This window comes from Kogia breviceps, chromosome 6 (genome assembly GCF_026419965.1).
Source record: "Kogia breviceps isolate mKogBre1 chromosome 6, mKogBre1 haplotype 1, whole genome shotgun sequence".
NCBI classification, from domain to species: Eukaryota; Metazoa; Chordata; class Mammalia; order Artiodactyla; family Physeteridae; genus Kogia; species Kogia breviceps.
This window is the reverse complement of record NC_081315.1, coordinates 144,192,529-144,213,150: the sequence shown is the minus strand read 5'-3', so window position 1 is coordinate 144,213,150 and position 20,622 is coordinate 144,192,529.

The following is a 20,622-nucleotide window of genomic DNA, read 5'->3' as shown; positions in this document are numbered from 1 at the left end:
AGACGAGGGCGCGTCTCGCAGCGGTCCACGCCTAAGCGTCAGGACGATGTGCTGGTTATGCACTCCTGCAGCGGACACGGGCAGTGCGCCACCGGGGGCTTCACTGAAGAAGGAAGCCGGGGCCCAGGGCTGTGGACCGTGCGGCTCTGCACAAGCGGGGTGAGTGAGCGGCGGGGCAAGGTCGCCCCAAGTGTCCACTCTCTGAGCTCAGCTCTGGCCTGATATCCGCCCTCCCCGGGCACCCGCCCTGCCCGAGCCGCCTCCACTGCCGACCTCGGCCCTCCCCAGGCCGGCTCCGGAGGCCTCTCTGGCCCTCACACCCCGGGAACACAATCCTTCCTTCCTCTTCGACTGGGAATATTTGAGATTCCACACAGTGCCCCATTGAACTTTTCCAGAAATATTTCCTGAGCAGCAAATTCTTGAGACTTTTCTGAAATGCATTTTCCTTCTGTCCTTCTTCCTCTGCTGCCCTTTGCCTCTCCCGCAGCCCAGAAGTTTCTCTGGCTCACAGGAAGGCCTGCGTCCTTTTGAGCAGGGTTCCCTGGAGGGGCCTTACTGAGAGGCTGTGAGTGTTCAGCCTCCGTGGGTCCCATGGGCCTCCATGGAGCTGGATTCTGAACCTTGTGTCACCTTGGGAAACACCTCCCCTGGGAAGCCCTCCTGACAGCCAGCCCCACCCCGGGGCGGCACGTGGGCAAGGCGTCCGTGGGGAAGAACCAACTCATCTCAGACCAAAACCTACAGGTCCTACTGTGCGCGAGCAGGCGGCCCGCGCCACCTGGGATTCGCCACGTGAACTGGCACATCTGCATCAGGGTGACATCTGATGAGCACGTGTCGGGTGCTGCTACCAGGCAAACTGCAATGAAGTCTCCCAACACTTGCCGAGAACCCGGGACAAGCATTCTGCGACCGCCCCACGGTGTGAACTGCGCAGAACCGCCTGTTGGGGCCTCTCAGCTGTGGTGTGTCCCGATCCCAGGCTGAGCCCCGGAGCAGTGAGTGCGCGCCGCCTCCCAGCAGGAGACCTCCGGGCAGAAGCCGCGCTGAAGGAAGAAATGAGTGCATGCGAGCGAAGCATGAGCAGGAGGAGAAGCCAGTGACCGAGAGGAGGGAGACACTCTTGCTTCCGGAAGAGCACGGTGAGCGCCGGATGCCGCCCTCCGCAGTCACGTGCCCTGCGGACAGACGACCCGACCGGGCTGTCGGCACCCTGTAGCACACGCTGTACATCGCTATTTCTGTTTACGGTCTGGACTTTCCTGTCCTGGTGAAGAAAGCATTCTCTAACCTGAGATCACAAGTACATTCTCCTGGATGTTCTTCTCAACGTTTTGGAGTTTTGCTTTTCCCATGTAGGTCTTCAATGCATCCAGAATTTGCTTCGTGTACAATAGGGCCCTACGTCTTCATTGCCCACACAGACAAGCAATTATTTCAGCCCCATCTGTCAAAGTGCCTGCCCTTTCCACACTAAATGACAGAGGGGAGCCAAGGCCAGCTCTCTGACTTGGGATCTGGAATGCCCTCCCTCACCTCCTGCCCCTGACCAACTCCTATTCATCCTTCAATACCCGATGTGCTCACTGCTCCCAGGCAGACTTCTCTGACGCCAGGCCTGGGTTTGGTGTCTCCTCTGGGCTCCTGCAGCCTCTCTGCTTCCCTCTGCTACAGCAGAAAACACAGAAATGAAGTCTGATAAACTGGGGTAGGTCGTGAAAGGTTGAAATCCTTCTCTTTTACTTGTGTGACCTTGGGCAAATTCCTTAACTTCTATTAGCTCAGTTCCCTTGTCTACAAAACAAGGGTAATAATGTATGCCCTAAAGGTTGTGGTAAGAATTAAATAAGGAGGGGCTTCCCTGGTGGTGCAGGGGTTAGGAATCCACCTGCCAGTGCAGGGGACACGGGTTCCAGCCCTGGTCCAGGAAGACCCCACATGCCGCAGAGCAGCTAAGCCCATGTGCCCCAACTACTGAGCCTGCGCTCCAGAGCCCGTGAGCCACAAATACTGAGCCCACATGCCACAACTACTGAGCCCATGTGCCACAGCTACTGAGCCCATGAGCCACAACTAATGAGCCTGTGTGCCACAACTACTAAGCCTGTGCTCTAGAGTCCACAAGCCACAACTACTGAGCCCATGTGCCACAACTACTGAAGCCCGCGTGCCTAGAGCCCGTGCTCCGCGACAAGAGAAGCCACGACAATGAAAAACCCACGCACTGCAACGAAGAGTAGCCCCCGCTCGCCACGACTAGGGAAAGCCCGCGTGCAGCAACGAAGACCCAACACAGCCAAAAGTAAATAAATAAATAAATTTTAAAACAGACACCTTTTAAAAACAGACTCAAATAAGGAATCTTTATAAGCTTCCTAGAATATTACAAAAACTCCATAAATGGCTTCCCTGGTGGCGCAGTGGTTGAGAGTCCGCCTGCCGATGCAGGGGACACGGGTTCGTGCCCCGGTCCGGGAAGATCCCACGTGCCGCACAAAAAAAAAAAAAAAACTCCATAAATGATCATTATAGCTGCAATGCTGATTGTGGATGTTGTGACCATCTCTTTCCTTGTCTGTTTCCCCCAGTAGATGGAAAGCTTCCTGGGGGCCGGAACTGGGCCTGCCCCACGGGGGTGTTTGTGTTTTGCTGAACAGAAAGCAGCTTTGCATCCCAGGACAGCGAGAGGACACGGCCTCGGCCATCACGACGGGGAGGAGGCGGTTAAAAGGAAGAGCAGCCTCGGCTTGGCTTGGAATCGGGGCTCCAGTCCACGTGGCCACCCCATCCCTTCCAGAGTGTCTCTTTTCGCAGTGGAAAATCAGCCCTGGAGAGGGCTTCTCCAGATGGCCCCGGAGCACCGCGGCTGAATTCCTGCTGAGAACACTCTCCAGCCCGCGGCGGCAGCCCGGAGCCCGGCGCAGAGGGCGGGCTGCTCATTGCCACCTCGTTTCCCGTCGCCCCACTGGGGACACAGCCAAGCAGGGTCAGCATAGGGACCCAGGCCTTCGGCTTCCTCTCCTGCACTGAAAGTCAGAACGGACAAGTTGACATGTTTAAAACCCACCGGTTCTTTCAACACGACTTTCTTGCCCTTTGTAGGTCCAGCCTGTGGTAGGAGCAGGGGGTCAGAGAGGATGGAGCTCACCCAAGTCCCGGGCCGAGACCCCATCGCTGAGAGAGGAGCTGACGGGCCCTGAGGGGTTCTGTCCGGCCAGTCACAGCAACAGGGCACAGGGCAGATGCTGTCCAGCCCCCAGATGGTCTGTACCGAGCCAGCTACTGACCCAGCCACCTCCCTCCGGCCAAACCCCGCTCTTCATGTCAAAGGCAGGATAGTTCATGGCAGAGCCCAGGTGGCAAATTGTCCGTTCATTTGTTCATCCATCCATTCATTCATTCGTTCATCTCTCTGTGCTTCCATTTCTTCATCTGAAAAAACGAGGATCATAATAGCGCCCGCAGGCCTCCCTGGGGGCGCAGTGGTTAAGAATCTGCCTGCCAATGCAGGGGACACGGGTTCGAGCCCTGGTCCGGGAAGAGCCCACATGCCGCAGAGCAACTAAGTCCTGAGGATCATAATAGCGCCCGCAGGCCTCCCTGGGGGCACAGTGGTTAAGAATCTGCCTGCCAATGCAGGGGACACGGGTTCGAGTCCTGGTCTGGGAAGAGCCCACATGCCACAGAGCAACTAAGTCTGTGCACCACAACTACCGAGCCTGCGCTCTAGAGCCCGCGAGCCACAACTACTGAGCCCGCGAGCCACAACTACTGAGCCTGCGTGCCACAACTACTGAAGCCCGCATGCCTACAGCCCACGCACTTCAACGAAGAGCAGCCCCCGCTCGTTGCAACTAGAGAAAGCCCGCACGCAGCAAAGAAGACCCAATGCAGCCAAAGAAAAAAAAAAAAAATAGTGCCCGCCCCATAGGGATGGCGTGTGGATTACTTCCCGGAGGAAGGAGGTCTTCACTGATTATGCTCGTCTGTCCTGCCAAAGACTGGAGCCAACCGGGGACAAAGAAATCAGGCAGATGGGATTGGGAATAAAATATCAGCTTTATTGCTTAAAACAGACAAACAAAGCTGGATTCAGAAGAACATAGCTGGGGTGGGTAGCAACAGTGGCTTCCTAGTGCCGGCGCCAGGGTTAGGCTATCGTCGGGCCACGGGCAGCAGCGACCCCTGCAGGCCTCCTGTCAGGGCTGCCCGGAAACCCGGCCACCAGGTGGAGCTGACCACGCTGCAAACTCAGAGGGGACAGAGAGCGGAGAAGCTCGTGCCCGGCCTGCTCCCCCGGCAGGGAAGAGCTCTCTCCTCCAGGCAGGTTTAGGAAAATCCCTCCTTAAGGACACTAGGTGAGGAAAAATGCCTTCTGGCATTGATATTGATATAAAGGGCTTAGACAGTGCCCCGTGTGGAGAAGGTGCACACTAGCCATTGGCTGTTAGGATTCTTACTATTATTATTTGCTGAGCCCTTGCGATGTGCCAGGCACGAGGCTAGAAGCTGAGGATGCAGAAGTGAGCAGAGCGGACCCGGTCCTGCCCACCTGAGCCTCCAGCCCAGCACCCACAAGCTGTGGGATCTGGGTAAGGCAACAACTTCCCTATACCTGCTTCCTCTTGGGCTCGTTGAAAGGATGCCACGAGATACCGTGTTGTGTGTGTCCTCCTTCAAATAGTGGACGCTTCAGCTTCACTTTGTTTGTTTGTTTGTGGCTGCACCACGTGGCTTGCAGGACCTTAGTTCTCCAACCAGGGACTCTGAACCAGCGTCCTGGGCAGTGAAAGCGCCGAGTCCTAACCACCCGACCACCAGGGAATTCCCAGCTTCATTCTTTTCAACTTGTTTTGGATACTTTTGGTCTTTTGCATTTCCACATGAATTTTAGAATCCCTTTGTCAATTTCTACTAAAAAGCCCACTGAGCGCTTGCCTGGGATTACGTCGAATCTACAGATAAATTTGGGGAGAAGAGTCATCTTAACCTCTTTCGTGTCTTTAGGTCTTTGCTTTCAGCAGTATTTGGCGGTTTTCAGTGCACCAGCCTCTCATCTCTTTTGTCAGATCTATTCCTAAGTATTTTGTACTTTTTGACGTTCTCGTAAATGGTTCTTTTATATTCCAACTTCCAATCATTCATTGCTAGTGTATTAAAAATGGCTTTATATATTGAGCCTGTATCCTGCAACCTTGTTTAACTCACTTATTCGTTCTAATAGCTTTTTTGTAGATTCTATCAGATTCCATCAGATTTCCTACATAGATGACCATGGTGTATGTGAAAAAGACAGTTTTACTTCTTTATTTCCAATATGCATGCCCTTTATTTCTGTCTGTTGCCTCCTTGCACTGGCCAGCCCTTCGGTACAATGCTGACCAGGAGTGGGGCAGCATATAACCTTGTCCTGTCCCTCTTCTCAGAGGCAGTCTGTCTTCCTCCACAAAGTACGATATGTACAGGGGTGTTTTATAGGTGTCCTTGATCAGCTGAAGGAAGTTCCCTTCTATTCCTAGTGTGCTGAGAGTTTTATCAAAAATACTTGTTGGGTTTTATCAAAGATTTTTTTGCGTCTGTTGAGATGATCATGTGGTTTTTCATTTTTAGCTTATTAATGTGGTAAATTACGTCAAACCAACCTTGCATTCCTGGGATAAATCTGGCTTGGTCATAATATCTTATTCTATTTATATATTATTGGATTCAATTTGTTTAAAACTTTTTCACTTATGTTCATAAGACAAGTTAGTCTGTACTTTCTGTAATGTCGGTGTCTGGTTTTGGTATCAGGATAATGCTGGCTTCATAGAATGAGTTGAGAAATATTCCTTCCTCTTCCATTTTCCAGAAGAGTCTGGGGAAAATTGGTGTTATTTCTTCCTTAGATTTTTGGTAACGTTTTCCAGTGAAACCACCTGGGCCTGAATTTTCTCTCTGGGGAGGTTTCAATTACTAATTCAATTTCTCTAATAGCTATAGGGCTATACTCTAAAAAGAGAATCTTTTTCTTCTTGAGCTTTGGTAGTTCATGTCTTTCAAGGAATTTTTCCATTGTAGCTAAGTTGTTGAGTTTTATGAAGTTGTACGCACTATTCCCTATTTTCCTTTTAATATCTATGAAATCTGTAGTGATGTCACCTCTCTCATTCCTGATATTGGTAATATTGGTGGGCTTTGCCCAAACAGGATTTCCTACAAAATAGTAAAGACATGCTGAATTGGCTTCTCCAGTAGCTACTTCACATTCTTTCTGGAACACCTAACATTTCCTCCCCTCCTTCCCTTCTGCTTGTACCATCTGGTCCTGTATCCAGTTGAGCCCCAAGGATGGCCAAGCTAGGTAGGACCAGGTATGGCTTCATACAACAGAAAACAGAATTAAATGGCTTAAAGAGTTCAGCAGTTTACTTTCTCAGGTAAAAGATGTCAGGAGACATGAGGTCAGCAGAGACCCCAGAGCCTGCTCCCTTTCTGCTTCCACATACTCACTGTGTGATATGTATCTTCAAAGTCACAATCTGGCTGCTACAGCTCCAACTAGCACATATGCATTCCAGCCAAGAAGGAGGGAAGAGGAGAGGTTAAGCGGGTGAGCAGCTGCTATCTGTCCCCCTTTAAGGAACATTCCTAACTTTCTACTCTGGTACCTCCACTCCACTTCACTGGCCATGCCTGCAGCTCCAGCTTCACCTGCTCTTCCCTTCAGCCTGTCTCTTGGGGTCTCACCAAGCCCACTCATTCCCCAACACAACTCCACACCAGACTCCTGTGCCCCATCTCCTTCCCACCAGAGGCTCAGAGGATGGTCCTCATTCCCCATCACTCTACCGATGGGGAAACTCAGGCCCCAAGAGAAGGGGCTCACCCAGGATCTCACAAAGTTGTTGCCCCAGAAGGGCGACCACGCCAGCCACTACTCCCGCCCAGAGCTCTAGCTGGCACAATCCGTCTGGCTCTCTGAAGATGTCATTCCAAGAGATTGATTGCAGGATCCAGGACCACCCAGTAAGCAGCTGAATGAGTCATCTCACAGCCAAGGTGCCAGGTGCCTCTGAGCCCTCCAGAAACGGGGCTGTGGTCCCGCTGACCACGGTGGGTTCTCTCATCCACTCCCCAAGTCTGCTCGGCCCCCAACACAGAACAGACGTGGTGCCGAGCATGAGGGTTCAGCAAAGGGTCCTTTTGTCTTTCTAGAACAGTGCTTCAGTCCCTAATGCGACTCACTTACCTCCCATCTCCCAGAGAGTGGGCACCGCTGACCCCTGCCCGTGTCCTCGGCTGAGGAAACACCGGGACAGAAACAGGCAAATGACCCCAGAGCACGGGCAGATTCCCACCCTACACTCAGATCACCAGGGTTGGAAAGAACTGGAGAAAGTTCTAGATGATCCTACAGCAGCCCCCCTACGCTGCCTTCTGTCCCCTGCCCACAGGTGGACCTCCTGAGGGTCCCAGAAGCACCTTGTCCAGGCTGATGCAGCCACAAGAGTCAGGGCCTGGCTGCAGGCGGGCTGTGAGCAGAGACGCGTCTGCAGCAAAGGCTACTCCGTGCCCTCAGTCTGTCGTCTCCCAGCCACCCAGCACCGGGAAGGCCCTTTCTCATTTTGCAGATGGGAAGTTAAGTTAAACTGCCCCAAGGTACTTCAGACCCCTTGCTCTGCTGTCCCGCCCCGGAGCCCTAACTCCCCTGACCCAGGCCCTTTGCCGTCCACCCCACACCAGCCCAGTCAGCAGAACCTCGGCAGGCTTCCTGCCCCCCTTCTGCCCTAACACCCAACTGAAGCCTGGACGGGCAGAGTCAGGCCAGTGAGGGCCAGCACAGGGAAAGGGCACTGTCAAGGCAAAGAGATTCCTGAATGCAACTCAGTTCTTGGAAGTCACTTTTTCCTTCTCTCCCCCCAGGTGCCCGCCCTCTTCACGTCCTGCCCGGAGTTTGTACCTCGTGAACACCCTGAGAGGAGGGGGCCGCCTCCCAGCCGTGGGCCTGCAGCTGACGTGGCCTCGAGCCTGGCCACCAGCAGGAGGACGAGGGAGCCAAATCGCCTGGGCTCCTCCTGGCCAGAGGGACAAGCCTCCACCAGGCATGTCTTTGGGGGCTTTCTGGGCGAGGAGGCTGGAGACGAAGCGGAGCGGACCCCCTCAACAGGCGCTGGGGGCTCCCCTCTGTTATTTGGCCCCAGGGCTGCACAGACCCTGCAGGAGACTCTCAGCGTCAGAGGACACCTGAGCTGGAAGGACGAGAGAGCCACCCAGCCTGTCCTCAGGTGAGGACTTGGAGGCCCAGAGACGGTGGGGGCCCCCGACCTCACACAGCAGGTTGGTGACAGGGCTGGGACACGCCTGCCACTGCCTCCCAAACCCAGGAAACTGCGCCCCTCCCCCCCAAATGGCCAGCCCTTCCCTCAGCTCCCTCCCCCTCCTCCCTCCCTGGCACTAGGGGAGAGAACTTCCCCAGGGTCTGGCCCTGATTACCACGGGAGAGAAATGAATTTCAAAATAAACTTCTGGATGAATCACGGCACCAGGAAACCGAAAACTGCCTGTGTCTGCTGGAGGTTTCTGTCTCGTCTCACCTGTCAAGCGGCTTCCTGCTGTCTCCTTTTTTATTTATTTTTATTTTTTTTGAGTTTAATTTATTTACATTTATTATGACTACTGACACAACTGGACTCATATTTCTCCCATCTTATTTTGTCTTTTTCATTTGCTATGTTGTATTATCTTTTATCTTTTTCTGCGTAATTGGACTGATGGAATTTTCTGTATTTCATCATTTTTCCCATACTTGGAAGTTACATATGCTAATTATATTTATTTGTATGAGTTTCTCTTGAACTTTTTTTAACATCTTTATTGGAGTATAATTGCTTTACAATGGTGTGTTAGTTTCTGCTTTACAACAAAGTGAATCAGTTATATGCATACGTATATCCCCATAACCCCTCCCTCTCGCATCTCCCTCCCACCCTCCCTATCCCGCCCCTCTAGGTGGTCACAAACCACCTAGCTGATCTCCCTGTGCTATGCGGCTGCTTCCCACTAGCTATCTAATTTACATTTGGTAGTGTATATATGTCCATGCCACTCTCTCACTTCGTCACAGCTTACCCTTCCCCCTCCCCATGTCCTCAAGTCCACGCTCTAGTAGGTCTGTGTTTTATTCCCGTCCTACCCCTAGGCTCTTCATGACATTTTTTTCTTAAATTCCATATATATGTGTTAGCATACAGTATTTGTTTTTCTCCTTCTGACTTACTTCACTCTGTATGACAGACTCCAGGTCCATCCACCTCACTACAAATAACTGTTTCGTTTCTTTTTATGGCTGAGTAATATTCCATTGTATATATGTGCCACATCTTCTTTATCCATTCATCTATCTATGGACACTTAGGTTGCTTCCATGTCCTGGCTATTGTAAATAGAGCTGCAGTGAACGTTGTGGTGCATGTCTCTTTTTGAATTATGGTTTTCTCAGGGTATATGCCCAGTAGTGGGATTGCTGGGTCTTATGGTAGTTCTATTTGTAGTTTTTTCAGGAACCTCCATACTGTTCTCCATAGTGGCTGTATCAATTTACATTCCCACCAACAGTGCAAGAGGGTTCCCTTTTCTCCACACCCTCCCCAGCATTTATTGTTTCTAGAGTTTTTGATGATGGCCAGTCTGACCGGTGTGAGGTGATATCTCATTGTAGTTTTGATTTGCATTTCTCTAATGATTAATGATGTTGAGCATCCTTTCATGTGTTTGTTGGCGATCTGTATATCTTCTTTAGAGAAATGTCTGTTTAGGTCTTCTGCCCATTTTTGGATGGGGTTTTTTGTTTTTTTGTTATTGAGCTGCTTGAGGTGCTTATAAATTTTAGAGATTAATCCTTTGTCAGTTGCTTCATTTGCAACTATTTTCTCCCATTCTGAGGGTTGTCTTTTGGGCTTGTTTATGGTAAACTTTGCTGTGCAGAAGCTTTTAAGTTTCATTAGGTCCCATTTGTTTATTTTTGTTTTTATTTCCATTTCTCTAGGAGGTGGGTCAGAAGGGATCTTGCTGTGATTTATGTCCTAGAGTGTTCTGCCTGTGTTTTCCTCTAAGAGTTTGATAGTGTCTGGCCTTACATTTAGGTCTTTAACCCATTTTGAGTTTATTTTTGTGTATGGTGTTAGGGAGTGTTCTAATTTCATACTTTTACATGTAGCTGTCCAGTTTTCCCAGCACCACTTATTGAAGAGGCTGTCTTTTCTCCACTGTATATTCTTGCCTCCTTTATCAAAGGTAAGGTGGCCATATGTGTGTGGGTTTATCTCTGGGCTTTCTATCCTGTTCCATTGATCTATATTTCTGTTTTTGTCTCCTTTTTTAAATCCTGGAAATAACTCATTGCTAATGGTTCATTCGGAATGAATGCTATGCGGCTTCAACACTGAGCCACCCAACCAGTTAAAGCCACACTGAAGGCTGCCTGGTAATTATGACCAGTCACCCAGTACTAGCACCTTCTGCAGTTGTTCGAGTTTGTTCTCTTTCCAGACAGTAATTAACCGGGTGACAGAGCATCGCCATCAAGAAGATTCTCCATCTGCATACTAAGCACTCATACAATGTCTGAAATCAGCTAGGAGAGACGCCAGGCTTCTCAGTAAATTGTCTGCTTGGTAGCATGGGTTACACTGTTACAAGTTTACATTACTGCAAATGTCACTAGGGACCCCGCTCGGGATAACACAGTGCTTAGCACATGGAATGTCCCTGGTTCAATAACATCTTGCTGAACTGAAGGAAGAAAGTAGGAAGGGTAGGAGGGAGGGAAGGAGGAAGAAAGGAAGGACAGAAGGAAGGAAGGGAGAGTGAATGGATAGACAGGTGGATGGTGGGTAGCTAAAGGATGGATGGATAGATGGATGGGTGGGTGGGTGGGTGGATGGATGAATGGATGGACGGATGGATGATGATGGATGGCTGGAAAGATGGGTAACTGTGAGGATAGATCCTACATCCCCACAAGTACATTCATTCATTCATTCCACAAACATTTATTGAGCACCTATTATGCACCAAACCCATTCCAGACACTGGGGATTCAGTGGTAATCAAGAAAGACACAGTCTCTCTCTTCCTGGAGTTCACAGCCTAGAACTGGAAGGGGAACAAAAAGCCAGGCTCCATTTCCACAGAAGGAATGCAGAAGGCAGTTTCCCCTTTTGTATAAGCCAGTGCAGTTCAACCTTGGCTGAATATGTCTGCATTTGTGTCGTGAGCTCAGTCGTAATAAAAGGCAGTGTGGTGCATTAGAAGGAGCCTGCACTCTGGAGTCTGATCAGGTTATATCAATGTGTTGGTGCTTACCTGCTGTGTAACATGGGCAAGTCAGTTCAATTCTCTTGGTCTGTTTCTTCACCTATACAATGGAAGTAATTTGCAGTGCCGTCATGGAAATTGAATGAGAGAATGTAATGCTCTCAATAAGCTGTAGCTTCTATGAATGTGCCTCAACTGTCAGCTTTATCCTCCCTCTTGAGTACTGCAAACATAGGGGTGTTTACCTATAGAACCCATCCTGTCCCTTGAACCACTGCTCCCTTCCTGTAGGAGGGGTCTTTCTAGTGTTCCCTATGGCCCTGTGAACCTACCTAGGCAGCTCACAGACATTCTGTCCAAGGCCCAGGCCCCACTGCAACCATCCAACCCCCTCTCGATTTGCTGTTGATGCTGCCAGGCTGCCCTGGGCTATCAGAGGGGCAAGGAGCAAACCCCACTCCTATTTATCTCCCCACCCCTCGTTTCCCTCTTTGCTCCTCCTGCCAAAGTTGTAAAGAATCAAGAAATTTCCTCCGAAGGTTAAGAAATTAAAAGACACGACAGTGTAAAAAGGAAAGAATGTAAACCTGTCTAATCAGACTGACTTTTCACATGGTCCAAAGGGAACCCCCACCCCAAAGTTAAGCCTCTTCCTTCCCCAAAACCATCTTCCTTGTCTTCAGAGGCAGCACACCCACCTGCAAACTGCTGCCTGTGACCACACCACCTCTCACGTCACAGTGGACTTGACACCAGCCACCCCCCTCAGGCGCTGAGTGGCCCCAGGTGGACCTGGGCCTGCAGCTCCGCAGGACGTCCAACCCCCAGGGCCGTCAGGCCTCTCAGCTCCAGGCAACTCAACTCCCCTGCCAAGCACAAGCCGTCTGCCTGAGGCTGACCCCGCTGGGCCAGCATGACCCGGAGCTGGCCCTGGCCCAGAGCCATCGGCAAACCATTGTGACTGGTCGGGGGGGAAAAAGGCAGAGAAATTGAGAGTAGCCAGAAACGTTTGTGACAGTTTGACAAAGCGATTGTGTTTGTTGTTAAATCTTAAAACAATGATTTTTAAATGAGCCTGTCTTTTGAATGACTATCTTTTTATTTCATTTTCTAACAGCTTACTATATTTTCCAAAGGTATTGCTCTGACAGATTGGGAAGTTTTTGAAACCGTTCTTCCCCATAGATCATTTGAGAAGTGCCGACCTGAACGCATAAGAAAAAAGAGGGTCTATTTTCCTGAGGGTCTTGCTGTCGCAGCCCCGCACCGCCACGTGGGGACCCAGGGTCTCCCACCCTCACACAGAACCAGGTTCCTTTCTGTCGGCCCATTCTTCTCCCCCACCGCCAAACTCCCCAGCTCAGGGACCTCCTGGGAATAGAAACCAGCTTATTCGACATTCTCTCTTTGCAGTTGATCCCCTCAGCCTCAGCACCCGCAGGGAACCTTCATGATGGCTGCGTAAGAGGCCCCAGGGAAGTCAGAGGAGCATGAAGGCCAGGCTGTCAGGGCCAGAGGCCAGGCGGGGTCTGTCCCGTCTGCAGAGAGTCTGGGCTGCCCCCCCCCACTTCAGTCTCTCTTGTCCTCAGCAGAAGGAAAGCAGACAGTTTGTTTACAAAGAGAAGACAATGTCGGTGCAGCTGGCAGCCTCGGGTGGAGCGGGGGATTGGGGGTGGTAGGTAGCAGGCGGGGGTAGGCACAGGCAGCCTGCGGTGTATTCCCGGTCATGAGATCCGAGTCCAGACAAGCGGCACAGAAGGGTCTCGCCGGCTGTGCCGGTCAACGTGTCGGCCCCTAGGGGTGCCCACGGTCCCCCTGAAGCCGGCGGCCATGGCCGTGACTGGCCAAGACTCAGGCAGCCCAATCCTTCCCGTAAATGGTCTCGTACAAAATAATAGTGTCTTCTGCACCCGCTGAGCACCTGCCGTATGCCGGGCTCTGACCAAGCGTAGGGAGCAGGTGTAGCTCCCTTGAAACACAGGGGAAACCAACCAAGGCTCAGAGAAGAGACATATTCTGACCAAAATCACAGAACATTTGTTAGTGCTGAGAATGGGACCTCAGAGCTCCAGCAGCAAAATCTGGCATATTTTTAGCCGAAAGGCCCAACTCACAAGCACAGAAAAGCCGGCCCAAAGCACGGAGGTCCTGGCTGCTACGTCGGCCAGCTGATCAAACATCAGCTGGACAAATATTTCTTGAGCTGCCAGGACATACCAGGCCCTGGGCTGGACTCCTGGGGTCCAGCCAGGCAGAACACAAAGTCCTCTTTCTAGAAGTAAAAGTGAACCCCCTCAGATCACCTGGCCCGGGGAGAGGATATTTGAGCCAAGGCTGAGAGGGAGTAGCGAGTGAGCTGCATGAGTATTTTGGTGAAAGAATACTGCAGGCAGACGGACACCCAGCTCCCTGGCCCACAGGCAACACCAGCCCCCAGTCCAGCCCCAGCCTCCTACACATTCTTCAGGCTCATCCCAGGGTCACCTCCCCGTGGAAGCCCGCCCAGATTCACCCCTCCCCGGCCTGGGTCCGACACTCCTCTGGGCTCCCCCGGCCCTGGTTCGGCCCCTGGTGACACTTGTGTTAGCCTCTCTTTGAGTCCTCGCCAGCCAGGGCGCAGCGTGGGGACAGGGGCTGTGTCTGCAGCGCCATTTCAGAGCCTGGCACAGAGTGAGAAGCCAGGGTGCGAGTCGCCGGGCGCCCTTCATCGGATGGCGGGCTCCTAGGGGTCAGCTTGGCGGGGCTCAGCTTGGATCCTTCGCGATCGCTTCCTCCGAGCCTAGGACAGGACCCAGCCCAGAGCAGGAGTTCTGAGAGTATTTGTTAAAGACATGAACCCGAAGTCCCGGTGCGTGTGGACGGGCATCTCACGTAGTCCTCCCAACACGCCTGTGTGCCGGGGAGTCTTGTTAATCGTCTTACTGTGCAGCCCTGAGTTGGGGGGAGTATTTGGTAAACTTCTTAAGTAGCTAGAGAAAGTACCCTCACTGGGCAGCTGGACGAAGTTTCATGAAGCGGCCGCTGTCCAGATCCGAAAACACAGACCAGCGCCTGCGCTCTGAGGCCTCTGCTCGCGCCCCCCCACCCCACCCCCCGGCAAGCACCACATCCCTCCTGAAAGCAGCACACCCTTGTCCCGCAGGTGCGGATGGCCTTGCGTGGGCGGGACCTTCTCAAAGGCGGCGCACACGACCCATCTCCTCTGCCCGGCCGCCCGCGCCCCGGATCCACCCACGCTGTGTGCCGTGCGCGGCTGCGTCACCGCTGTGCGGTTCTCCCGCGCACGCAGGTCGGCCACTCGCTGTTGCAGACACACCTAAATGGTTTCCAGTGGGTGCCCGAGTGCGCGTTTTTGCCGGGCGTCCACCGGGAGTGGGAGTGCTGAGTCGCCGCCCAGCAGATGCTGCCCGACGGTGTGACCCAAACTGTGGCTCAAAGCGCCAGAACCCGCTTTTGCCCCAGCGGCGCCGCACGCGCTCCGGCTGCCGCGGCCCTTGGAACGTCTGGTGTATTTCAGGACTTCTTTCTGGTGGGTGTTTAACGACCCTGCGTGCGGTTCAATCCGCATTTCCCCGAGGACTGAGAGAGCTGAGCACCGCTTCAGGTTCCCCGATCCTTTGAATATCCGCTTTCCTGAGCTGTCTCTTTAAAGTCTTTTACCCGTTTGTATGTCTCATCTGCCTTTTTCTTAATGGTTTGCAGTTGTCCTTTACTGTAGATTCAGATACTTTGGTCCATTGCACGTACTGCGAACACCTCCGTTTTCAGCTCGCTGGTTCCTTTTCTTACCGGTAGCTTTTGATGGGCTGACATGCTTAAGTCTACTGTAGCCCAATTTACAATGCTGTCTTCATGAGTAGAACTTACAACGTGCCCCGGTGGAGAAACCTCTGCCTCCCCCCCCCGCCCCACCCAGAGTCCGAGTCCTGAAGGTGGTGTTCTACATTGTCCCCCAAAAGGCTTTCTCTTTTGACCTCCACGTTCGGATCTGCGGTCCAGTGCGGAGACCCGGGGGGCAGGGCCCACTTTCCCAAAGACACGGGCCGCAGCGCCTTAACGGGAAGCTGCACGCTTGCCCTGCAGAGGTACCTTCCTCCCCCATCAGCGCAGGGACTTGGGGGCTGCTCTGGCCGCCCCGCCCTCCCGGCCTGGCTGCCTGTCCGGGTGCCAGCAGCTCCCGGCTCGATTACGCCCCCCTATAACAAGGATTAACCCTGTCAGTGACAGGGGCCGTCAGCAGCCGTGGGCACGGCCGAGGCCGCGGAGGAGGGAGCCCGGGCTGCGCCGTGGCAGACGCCGGCCGGAGCACGCGCTCCCCCGCCCGCGACGCTCGCCGTGTCCGCTCTCCGTCCCGCCCGGTCCTCGCGCCGAGCACACAGCAGCGGACCCCGCCAGCAAGGCCTTCACGCTTCGCGCTCCGAGGCTGACCCCAGCACCCACCGTCGCGCGGTGGCCGGGCACTGGCCCGTAGGGCGGGGTGCGGGGTGCGACTTGAGAGCAGCGGCGGCCACGCTGGCAGGGCGAGGCTGCTGACTGGCCCCGGGGCCGGCGAGGCGACACCGGCGGGCCCCAGGCTTCCGCGCAGGCCCAAGACAGCAGCGATGTCACCCGTGGGACCCGCCGTGGGCCTCGGCCCCGCTCACAGGCCCGGGCCCTCCCCGAGCCGCCCGCTCTGCGCTGCGAAGTGACACGAGTTCCCCCCCCCACACACACACACACCGGGGCCTCGGCCCTGCCGCTCCCCATCCCGAGGCCGCCCCTCGCCCGGGTCACGGCCGCGCACCCCTTCCCTCATCCGTTCCGTCTCTGCGGGACTGTCACCTGCCATCGTGCCCCTGAGGCGGTTCCTTGCAGGTTCCCATCGACTTGGCACTCGAACCTCTGAGATCACTGGGCGGCTCGCGTGCCCATGTTGAGGATGGCGGCTGGCTGCGGGTCCCCACGGTGGGGGGACATCTTTGGGGGGCCGTCACCTGACCGCAAACACAGACCACCACCGGGGAGAAAGTAAGCGGCCGCCGGCATCCGTCCCCTGGAACTCATCACTCGGCACTGTCCCGTCTGTCCTTGCAGATGTTCTCCGAGCGCGCGTGGTTTCAGGAAGGGACCCATGCTCTCTGTGACTCGCTGTTGCGAGAGCGCAACGCGTCCGGGGCGTTTCCGTGACACTCAGCACAGGGCCCCGTACGGCTGCGAGGATACCGACCCCCCGAGCCCCGCCCATCGGACACTAAAGCAGCAGCTGCGGCCTCTTTCCCCCGGTGGGGCGCTCCGGCAGTTCCCACAGTTGGTGACATGTGCCCGCGGGGAGCACCCTCTGGCTCCATCTTCACGCTCGCCCTCCCCATCAAGACCCTAGGCTGAGCTCAGTTCCCAGGAGCCTCCGACCGCGGTCACTTTCTGTCCTCTTCGGGTAACCGACGGTCACGGCCGCGGGCGGAGGTGGCCAGGCACAGGGAGGAGGCCAGGGGGCAGCACAGACGCTGAGGCAGAGCTGGGGCCGCGGGGGCCTGCGCCCCTCAGCCCCATGCCTCCCTTCGCGGGTTCCGTGTCCCGGAGCCCCAGGGGCCCCACTCAGCCCGCTCGCCGTCCCTGCCGGCTCCGTCCCGCACAGCCCCGCCTTAGATCCGCGTCTATACCGAACGCCCTCTCCCCCCGGGGCCCTCTTCTCTCTGACGGCCCCCGTGCTCCATCCTCTGCACACTCCCTGCTGGTTTCACCCCCTCCCACTACCCCAGCTGCCACCTGGGGTCAGCAGAATCACGTCCCCTCCACCCAAGACGTGCCCGCGGGAACCCCCGTGAGCCGCGAGGTCAGGTCACACCGCAAGGGGGAGTGAAGGGTGCAGACGGCAGCAAGTTGCTCGCCAGCGGACCCTGAGACGGGCGACGGTCCTGGGCTGTCGGGTGGGCCCTCGGCGTGGACAACGGAAATGGGGCGGGGGGTGTGACAGGGCTGGCTCTGCAGATGAGGAGGGACCAAAAGCCAAAGAGTGCGGACGCCTCTAGAAGCTAGAAAAGGTGAGCAGTGGATCCGCCCTGGAGCCTCCAGACGGGGTGTGGCCCTGACCACACCTGACTTCAGCCCGTGAGACCCGATAATAATTTGGGTTGTATAAGCCGCCATGTCTGTGCTAACTTGTCACAGCGGCAAAAGGAAGCTAACATACCATCTCCATCTCCACCTGGGGGGTCCAAAGGACAGCTCCAGCCCAGATCCCGCTCCTGAGTCCAGACACAACCCAACTGCCCCCAATGTCTCCATGGGGATGTCACCCCAAACTCAGCGCATCCAAGAATGAATTCACCACCCACCCACCGTGCCACCCCTTTTGCATCCCGAGTGACGGACACTGGGTCAAACACCATGACTGGAAGCCACCCGAGGTGGGCTTTGACACGGGGGGGGGGGGGAGGGGGGAGGGCACGTGTCAAACGCCTCTGCTCCGGCTCACCTGTGAGACCCTCCTCGCGGGGCCCAACCGCCCGGGCTGCGGTTTCCACACGGAAACGGGCTCCTGCTCACGGGAGCTGTGCAGCAGGCAGGCAAGGCCTGGCTCTGCCTCTTCCCATGGAAATCGCCCTCATCAGGGCCACCCCTGGGGTGGGGGGTTGCTCCCCCAGGCAGCCCAGAGCACAGGGAGGTACAAAAGGGGCCTTGCTGCCAGCTGGGCCTGCCGGACGGCACTGCTCGCACACAGCCCCCGAGGGACCCAGCGTGACTCCAGCGAGTCTACTTTCTTGCCTAACTCCTTGCCCTGCCTGGTCCTGACGTGCCGGGATCCCTGCCTCAGGCTCCGCTTCTAGGGGACCTAGCCCCCTGCTTCGCACAGGCTGGGTACAGAGGTAACCGGCGCCCGCCGGGTGTTTCCCGTGTCACCTGTGCAGGGCGGCCCAGCGGTCAGCGGCTGCGGCCCTCAGCTGCCCTGCCCGTCGGGAAATGCCGGTGGGCATCCATCGAGGGGCACAGGCGCCCCTCCCTCCCTCCCCGGGCTCCCCTGTCACGGGAGGCGCCGGTGCTCAGGACTGTGGAGCGATCCCAACCCCAAAGGCTAGATCTACGGCTGCCTGTGCTTCTTTGGTGTCTCTAGGAAAGGTACAATCACAAAATCTCAGGCTTACCTGTATTCTGCTTTCCAGCTTCCATGGAAACCCCGAAGGTTACCCTGCATGTGCTCAGGAGAGGAGTGCCTGACCGGGCCCCCTCCGAGCGGCCAGCCGCCAGCCCCTCAGGGCTTCGCGGGATGGGGTGTGGGGCTGGCCAGCCAGCGCCTGATCCGGGAAAGGGAAGGGTCCAGAGGAGACGGGCAGCCCAGGGTCTCAGAAGAAGCTACCGGCTTGGAGAGGGGCTCCTCCCCCGCTTTACAGGTGAGCAAGCTGAGGCTCGAGGAGGGGAAGGGACTTGCCTCGAAGCCCCCAGACCAGTCTCAGGACCCTGGCGCGCATGACTGCGCTGTGGACACATCGTCCGAGGCTCGCAGCCAGCACTTTACGTTACAGCCACTGCCTGGGTCACCAAAACCACATGGCCACAGTCGCGGCTGGCGGACCCCAAGGCCCGGAGGGGCTGAGACAGGCTTCCCTTCCACCCAGCCCCCCTGGGGCCTCCGAGTGTCCGCCTGCACAAACAGGTGACCTGGAGCGGCCTTTGGGTGCATCAGGCCTCCCTCCGGCTGGGGAGTAGCTGGGGAGGCGGTTCTGGGGCTCCTGTAGCCTAGGGCCACAGGCAGGGCCGGCAGCCCTCACCCGTCCTTGCAGCCCCTAGCCACTGGCTACTAACAGCCTGAGTGCCTGGAATGTCACCTTCCTGCCTCTCCCAGCCCAATCCGGCTCTGTGGGGAGTTCAGTGCTGGTGGCGGGAGAGTGCTTAGAGGGGTTCGCTGGCCCCAGGCCGGGTAGGAGAAGCTGGCATGGTCACAGGCCCTTCAGTCCTGCCAGGCTGTGGGCTGACCCCTTGACCGGGCACCAGGGGGGCTTCGAGGGCAGATCCACCAGGCGATCTAAGGAGAAGCCAGCCGATACCGAGGCCCCCAGCTTCCCGGCTGCAGCCAGGCCTTCAGTAAGCCGGGACAGGGGGATGGGCGGCCCTGCTAACCAAGCCACGTTTTTCATGTGGAGCCAGAGGGAGCTTGAGGTGGAAACTGTCAGGAAACGGCTCCCAGCGCTCCCAGCTGGGCCTCCGCTGGAGTCCCGGACGGGTGGCGCCAGGGGAAGAGCAATGCAGCACTTGGCCTGCTTCCCCGGGCGGAGCCCTCGCTCCCCTGCTTGCAGGGACCCCCGGCCGAGCCAGGCAGGGGCCGCGGAGCCTGAGGTCAAATCAGGCTAAGGGGGCGCTGGGCGTTGTGGGTCCCTGGCCGAGGCCCGGCTGAGGGCTCTGCTTTGGTTTTAGTGGCATCAAGTTCCCATGGCTAAAAAGGCAGTTTGAGGGCTTCCCTGGTGGCGCGGTGGTTGAGAATCCGCCTGCCGATGCAGGAGACACGGGTTCGTGCCCCGGTCCGGGAAGATCCCACATGCCGCGGAGCAACCAAGCCCATGAGCCATGGCCGCTGGGCCTGCGCGTCCGGAGCCTGTGCTCTACAACGGGAGAGGCCACGGCAGTGAGAGGCCCGCATACCGCAAAAAAAAAAAAAAAAAAAAAAAAAAAAAAAAAAAAAAAAGGCAGTTTGAGAAACGGGGAATTCCAGCAAAGTCCTTTTCTGGGGCGCTGAGGGCTTAGGAGAAATTCCTTTTGCCTCACCCCCTGCTGTTGAAAGCCGGGGGACTGCCTGTGACACCCTCCTTCGGCTCCTGGATGTCCCTCTGAGCGCTGTCTCCTCGTAAAGCACCCACTAGAGCAGGGAGCCCTCTCTCCTTTCATGTCCCGCGTGCACTCCAGCCAGACGGCCCTGGGTTCCAGCTCTGGTGCTGCTATTGACTGTGTGGCCTTAAGCAAGTGTCTCAAGCTCTCTGTTGTCTCTGACTTCTCATCAGGGACGATGAGGACGCCCTTCCCTGGGGCTTGAGGGCGGGCAGCCAGGGTAGGCCAGCTTCCGGCACCTCCCCTGCGCCAGCTCCGCCTCACCCCGCGACCCCAGCCTGCCCACCCTGCTGCCTCTCCAGGGCCACAGAGGAGGCCACGGGATGGGGGGGTGTCTCTAGCCACCCCAAGTCTCACAAGCCGAGGCTGCAGCACTGCCAGCTAATCCCCCACCCGGGACATCCACCCACGATCTACGTCTTACTGGGCAGGAGAGGAGTTCCCCGCCCCTCGCCAGTCGGCACGTGGCCCTGCTGGCCTTTCTCCTCGGGACCCTTCACCTGAGCCCACGCCCCGCACCTCCCG